Source organism: Fukomys damarensis, unplaced genomic scaffold (genome assembly GCF_012274545.1).
Source record: "Fukomys damarensis isolate Sample0158 unplaced genomic scaffold, DMR_v1.0_HiC HiC_scaffold_19, whole genome shotgun sequence".
NCBI lineage: Eukaryota > Metazoa > Chordata > Mammalia > Rodentia > Bathyergidae > Fukomys > Fukomys damarensis.
In genome coordinates this window covers 37,489,993-37,497,661 of record NW_022900931.1, presented here as the reverse complement: position 1 = coordinate 37,497,661, position 7,669 = coordinate 37,489,993, and the positions used below count along the sequence as shown (strand labels likewise).

General features: G+C 37.6%; 1 long non-coding RNA gene across 1 annotated transcript in view; it reads right to left on the bottom strand.

The window, feature by feature from the left end:
- The window catches only part of LOC104849226, a 65,202-nt gene that overhangs the window by 603 nt on the left and 56,930 nt on the right, over positions 1-7,669 (bottom strand). The window lies entirely within an intron of this gene.

Here is a 7,669-nt window from a genome sequence, read left to right as displayed (position 1 = left end):
AATTTTTTTTTTTTTTTTTTTTTTTTGTCATTGGTGGTGGTGTTGTTTTCAAAGGAGGCTGGAGATGTAACTCAGTGTGAAAGTCTCTGGGTTGAATCCCTGGTTCCAAAAAATAAGAAGGAGAAAAGGAAGAGGAAAGGAGATCCCTCCAGCCTCCAGATGCATCAGCCAATAAATTTGTTTTAGTTCGTTACAAATTACCTGGTCTGTGGTGTTTGGTGGTCACAGCATAACGTGGACTAAAACAAAATGAGGCAGAATTTCATTTGGTAAGCAAGCTACTGAGATCTTGTGGTGAATTTGTTAATACAGTATAAGAGTTATCTCATCAAGTAAAGGTGCAGGATTATAATATTTTATGTAAAAAGAGAGAAAACAGCTTAGACAAGATTGTTACTCGAGTCAAAGTAACTTGGTCTCAGATTTCACATCTGTTACTCAGAATTGTGGCCAAACTCAAAGTTAAGATTCCATTTAAGTGTTTGACAAAAATATTCTAATGAGCCTGATGAGCTTTCCAAGACTTTATCAGCAGCACAAATGAGCACTCACACAGCACTCTAACTTGAAGAGCTTCTCTGTGGTGTAACTCCTAGGGCCGCTGGTCCCTTTCCAAACCATAGGAATGCAGAGTTAAGGTTTCTAACAGCAGTGCAGAGTAGAGTGAGTCAGGTAGCCACCCTCTGTAGTTGCCACAGGAATGAGGTCTCCAAAGTGAGGTAAGGCCAGAGGAGCACATGTGAGTCAGTTGCTGTTCACACTGTGACAGCCCGAAGGAAAAATGGACAACAGGAAGTGTGGGAAACTGCCCTCTCCCAGCTTTACATGACTGCTGGCCACGGAATGCCATACAATGGAGCAAAGAGACCAGGAAATTTAACCATGAGCCAACAGTCTTATATGGAGGTCTATCTTGAATTAAGAAAAGTTCTGTCTTATCATTAATTGGCTTTCTTAATATATGTTCAAAAAATTTGAATATGTATAATATAGAAATTATAAAAAGTCTCAGAGACTAGCATTTCATACCATGAATTTTATTCTAACATGCAATATGACCTTATCAGAATAACTTCCTAGAGAATACATTTAGTTGTGATTCTTCTAAAAGTTTTTAAAATAACCCGAAAAACATTACCATGAAGGAAACTTTAGAGGAGTACTGCCCTTTCGTTCTTTTGTCTTTCAATGGATGGCACCTCCACACCAAATCAGATTGGCCCTTGGGGTCTGACAGTAAGTGAAAGTCTCATAAGCACTCAGAGATTGCCCAGTGGGAATTTCTTCCAGAGCAACTCCCATGGGCATGGAGGAAACCTGCATGTTTGCAGGAACTGCCTCCAGTTTCCAAGGTAATTGGAGTCACTGGCTCTCTTCTGGGCTGCTCGCACCCTGTGGGGGATATAAAAGCAGATGTGGGGCTTACGCTGTCTCAGGTTGTAAATCTCAGTGGCAAGAGTGGAGCCCAGACCTTAGAAAGAGTGAGCCTCTGATCCTCCACCGCACACTTTCCAGATGTTTCCCCTGGTCTGCCATTATCACCTTCATCCTGCCAGGGTAGTTTTCATGATGCATTTTTTTTGCATTTTAGTTTCTTATAATTAAACAGTGTTTCCCAAAATTTAGATATTTATGCTTGTTTTTAACAATTATTTGCATAAAACAGTGTATAAAATGTCAAATTATACAAAATCCACTTGGCTGGCGAGAATTTGCTTGAGGAAGAGTAGGTCGATCTCCCCTATTTTCCCTAGAAACCAATACAAATTTAAACAAAATACTCTGTGATTGAAAATGCTACAGATATCAAAAGGGTCATGGATGTAAACCCACTTAAAAATGTTTCTACAAGTTGCTGAGATTAACAGGAAGGGGTCAGACCTTTGTTTATCATTTTCCTCTAGGTTTCTTTTATGTCCTTTTTCTCCCTCTTTTCCTATTTCTTCCTTTCCTAGTTAATCCCAGTTTAGACTCAAAGAAAACATCAAACTTCATATGATATTAAATTTTGGGTAAAGGCAAGTTAAACCAACAAGATGCTGAAATTATCAGGGAAAACCTTTTTAATCAAAATAAAGCTTGGCCTAAGAAGGAAATATTTTTTATTAGGAAAATGACCTCTGATGTACTTAACAACCTATTCCAGCTTCCACTGTCAGTCAAGAAGTAAAAGATAGGTATCGATATCATGTAGGAGTATCCAGAAACACAATTAAGCCCATGTTCTTATTTAAGAGTAAATACCATGTTAAAAAAAATAGTACAGAGGCAGTCACACTATGTTAGGGAATTCTAACGTAGAGTGCAAGGGAATGTGTGAGTTGACACAATGAATGCTCCAAACTATAATGGATTTTTAGTAATGCTGATACCATCTATGCCACCAATCCCTAAAGCTTTGCCACCTAACTAATGCCACTACTACCACTGCCACTACTACCACTGTTGCTATTATGTTAGGTAAATATTACATAACCGCTTATATTTTTTAATGCTTGAATAATTTTATTTAATATCAAGTTATTTTTGAGTGCTGTGAAACTAAAAGCAGCAATAGAGAAAGTGAGAGTATACGTAAACCTAGCAGTATGTTTACATTTACAGTGATGAAAGAAAAGTGTTTTCATGCTACAGATCCCTGAAGAAACTTTGAAGAAACCACTAATTTTTATCTCCATTCTGGTTATGACATCAAAATACTGAAACTCCTATACAGCTGACCTTTTTTGTTTGTTTGTTTGTTTGGTACTGGGGATTGAATTCAGGACCTTGTGCTTGTGAGGCTGGTGATGGCACCCCTGAGCTAATTCCCAGCCCCAGACATGTTTTATACAAGCTCTGCAATGAGTCATACTTACTTGTTTTGGAGGAGAAAATTCTAAGTGTGGGAACAATTGCAAGGCAGTTTCATTGAGCTAAAGCAGTCAAATAGCCAGCTGTACTATCCATGGACCACTGTGGAGCTCTCTATGGCCTAAATTCTCAAAACTGTGATTTGTTCTCATTTACCTTTAGTCAGAATTAATATTTTTCTGTCATTCCTTAATGTCAGATATCTTTTTGTTGCATTTGACCTTTGAGAACCTACTCTTTCAGTATCTTGCTAACAAAATTCCTTCTTCCCTGCTTCCTGTTTACCTCTAGGACCAATCCTTCTATTTCAACAGCTGTGTTCTCTGCATCCTGTGCCTTTGAAGTTATGACCCCAGTCCTCTTCTCTCCTTTTTGAAGACCCAATTTCATGTCTTTTTTTTTATTGAGTTTATTGGTACATTTTAGGTACACAGTACAGTTACATTCATTGTTGGGATCTTGTACCTTTACATGACAGGTCTTGGTTCTCATTTTTCCCCTTGTCCCCGCCCTCCCTTCACCCCCAATTTCATGTTTTCAACTATCCCCTTTATAATTATGATAAACAATTTATCTACATTTTTTTATCTGGAGTTTTCAAATTTCCTCCCAATGTTTCCAGCATCATTGACTCTCGACTGTGCATGTGCTTTTCTTGAGAAAATTATTGAAGAAATACAAAACCCACATCTTGGCTTCTGAGAGCTTATGTTTTCAGGGAGAGTTATAAAAAGCAGGGAAATTACATGTTTACTTTAACAAGCAACTTTCTCCTCAATATCTCCAGTCCCTATGCAGTCCAATTGACTGATTACTCTTTGAACCATGATAGGCATTCAATATATGATGTTTTGCTGATGTTTTTATGAGATATGTTTGGATCCAACATTCTATTACCAAGTGGTTCTTCTCATTTGGATTCTTTACTTGACATCCTGACCTATCTCCCAAATTTCTCTTTGCCTTCTTCCAAACCAGCCTATTCACTGACACTAAATTTTTAAAGACTTCTTCAATAGCAGGAGTTTAACCCTTACAAACGTAGTATTACACTTTCCTATGTTTCAAAGTTACCTTATCACACAAAAATTTATTTACTCAGAATCACCTTGCCACTTTGGTTTTATTGAAATCTATTTTTCAAGACCTGTCCCACCACCTCCCCAAGAAGTTTTACCAGATGGTTTACAGAATATAGTAATCATAAATGTTTATTTATTTATATTACTCCATTTACTTTACTCTTTTCATACAAAACTGGTTTATATCTCAACCTCTACTGTAAGTTCCTTGAAACAACACTATACATTTTTATGGTCCTGAAATTGACATTTATCCATTTCTGAGTCTCTTGAGCCCTCTCTATTGAATACTTAAAATTTTTAATGTATATAAGAAGAAGTAGTTTTAGTGTCTACATGATGGCTTTTTTACATCAATTTTAAATAATTTTTAAAAATAATCATTCCGTGTCATTCTTACCTAGTTGGTTGTAGTGATTCTGTGAGCAGCATCAGTTCATGCCTAGAGTAAAACATTTTCAACAAGAAGGAAATCCAGATGAGCCTGCCAAACAGATCCACTTGTGAAAATGGTAATTCACATTCACTTCGTGTTATGAAAACAGAAAACAACATATCTGCTGGGATGGTACTTGCATCTCCACTGACTGGTGCTCAGCAAGAGATAAAGCACAATTTGCTGACAGACGCATTGTGCCAATTTGTGGTGGGGGCTGATGTCCATGATCTTTCTCTGTAAGCCCTGGCCTGCGCATGTCACCTGGAACACCAGTGGTACTTCTGTAGATTTTCTGACATGATGTCAAAGAGAAGCTTGACACGTCTCAAAATGTTTCAGCATAAAACACATTAAAAATAAATGAATGGGCTACAATATGTCAAACTAATCTTTGGCTTATAAATTTCTTGTCTTTGCTTTTTTTTTTCCAAAGAGTCAGTCAAGATGGAAATCTTAAATATTTTTCAGCAAGTGCATGTCATTACAAAAAAATAAAATAAAAAAAAAAACAATTGTTGCTGTACTGGCATATACCTTCATAGATTAGGACTGTTAATAAATGGAATCATTACCATGCTTTTATCCCTAAAGTAAAACATGAAAAATATAAAAAAGAAAAGTAAAATATGAAAATATTTTATATGTAAATGCAGAGCTCCTTTTACCTTTTTGTGGTCTAACTGATATCCTTTGATGTAAAAATAAACTGGGACCATATTCAGTTCAGAAAATAAAGGTGTCAACATTGAACTTAGAAAGCTAGTAGTTGAAACCATTTTTTCATGCAAATCGAGATGTTTGTAAATAGGTGTCAAAGCAGAGAATCTTCTTCTAATTGTATGGTAAGTCATGTACTTTGATGCTGTTTAGGAGTTAACTGAGAAATGAGGTCCCTGACCCAAAGCTGGCTACACAGCGAAGCTGACTAGGGTCTTCAACATTGTGAGGCTGAAACAAAACATGGGAACATAGAAAAGAAATATTAAAAGATGAGAGGTAGTTTTGATAACTAGGTATCTTTGCTAGGTGACTGTTGCAATAAGGATTAGAAACATCACCTAGTGAAGAAATTTCTAAGCCTCCAGGGAGACGTTAAAATGCAGTGTGCAACCAGGATACCTGGTTAGTAGCTCAGCTCGGCTCATATTTACTTACATGGCTGTGGGAAATCCATTTAACCTCTTCCTGCATCGGCCTGTGATCTGGCGATAATAGTTACACCATTTACATGAGTTTCTGAAGAGAATTGAGTGAATTCTTGAAAAGAATTTTAAAAGTTCCTAGGATACAGTGGTTGTAGAACACTGAGCTGAACATTACAGACATGTAATGTCTTACTGTAGTGTGATCATTCCATCTTGGCATCTGTAAGCCAATGCATCTCATGGAGAAATTCATCCTCGGATTTGGAAATAGACACTTACTTTCCCATTAAAAAACTCTTAAACCTACTGCTGGGCAGAGCATGTAAATCAAACCAACACTGGACTTGGATTGAGTCTCTGTCACATCTTGGCCTCAGGCTTCCTTCTGGTCCATCCAAGGGACCTGAAAAAGCATCAAGTCTCCTGCTTGTCAGGGTCACAAAGACATTCATGATGAAATCAGGACATCTGGGCCATTAGATAAGGGTTTCTGGATCCTTATGGTGTTTGCCAAACATTAAACAAATATTCAATATTTATTTCAGCACCCCTTTAAAATATGAAGGCACTGAATCAACTTTTTAAAAATATTAGCCAATTTACGAGATTTTCTAAGGACAGTACACACAGTGCCACCACTTAGTTAGTGCCCGCTCTGTTGACAATCGGAGTTGACCCTCAGATTCCCTGACCCAAGCTGAAGAGCAAGACCACTGCACGGAAAATATGTGTGGTAGGAGAAGTTGATAACAGGCATCTCTTATTACAGTTGCACACACAAATGCTTCGTATTTCAGCATACTTTCTCTGTTTTGGCTTCATTTTGCTTTGTGCAAAGATGAAACCAACGTAGTTGTCAGTGGCTAGACGTCTCCACCCCCAAGTCCTAAAATTAGCAGCACCTATGATACTAAAATATGCTTTGGAAAGAGCACGACATGGAGCTGTTCAAGGCGCTGTGTATATATACATTGTTGGCAGGAAGATGAAAGTGTGAATTGGAAATCCCTGAAAGCTTTGATAAGTGATAGGTGGAAGACTTGGCAACATTTTACATTTTTAGGAATTAGATTTCTTTTTCTTTTCTTTTTCTGTGAAAACAGTAGGATCTGAATTGCTCTTGTGTCTTCTTAAGAGAGGAGATTTCTGTTATCTCAGTAAAGTTTTCAGCAACCCAGGCTTTGAAAGAATTAATGTTCTGAGAAGTTCTTATGAGATCCTGGAATTGGTCTTTGATTTTTTTTTCCCTTTGGAGTATAATCTTTTTGAGAAAACAACCTTAAAACTAATGTCAAATACGTCAACGACAGCAAGCTGAAATCCAGTTATACCTTCTCGTTGCCTGGGACATTTAAGGGTAGTTGTCAATTCATCGTGGTAACAGGAGGGAAAAGCGGACTATGGAAGTTTAAATGGGGCACAGGATTGTACAGGAGCAAGCTGTGTTATGCAACTACATTAATCAATGGCAATTCTGATCCTTCTAAACTATAATTGGAGTACAAACTAACTTTGAGATTAGAAATGCACACATTCTGAGTAGTAGAAAGCAGAAAAATAATCAAAGACACATAGCTTGCTTTGAGACAATCCCAGGTGGTTTTGGTATAATTTTGCCTGGCAAAAGGCACCGTGTCAATGATTTCTGAGGTCACCTTGAATCGTCTTGTTTGATCACTGATTTTCTTCTTTCAAGGATACAGCATTGCTTTGAATGCCATGGCTGTGGGATGTGTCACTGGCTGTGCATTCACTCTTCTTCTTCTCTGGTAGTAGCTCTGCTACCCCAGTAGGGATGCCCCGCTATGGACAGCGTGCGACTTGTAGTTCATAGTTGGGAAGGATGTTTGGGAGAATTCGGTGATTAATAAAACCCGAGCAAAGGGAAAACAAAAGTAAACATAATTGCTTTTTAACTATACTCAGATTTCTGTTTAGATTGCATATCTCTTTTGCCTTTCGTTTTTGAACTAATTGGCATTACTTTTATTTAATAGTCCTTATTCATAGGACAGCAAAATTCTGTACTAATAGTTATTTCCAAATTTTATGAATGAGCCTGGCATGGTGGTACATGTTTATAATCCCAGCATTCTGGGGAGCTGAGGCAGTTCATTACAAAAGCCCTGGGTTCAATCATCAGAACCAGC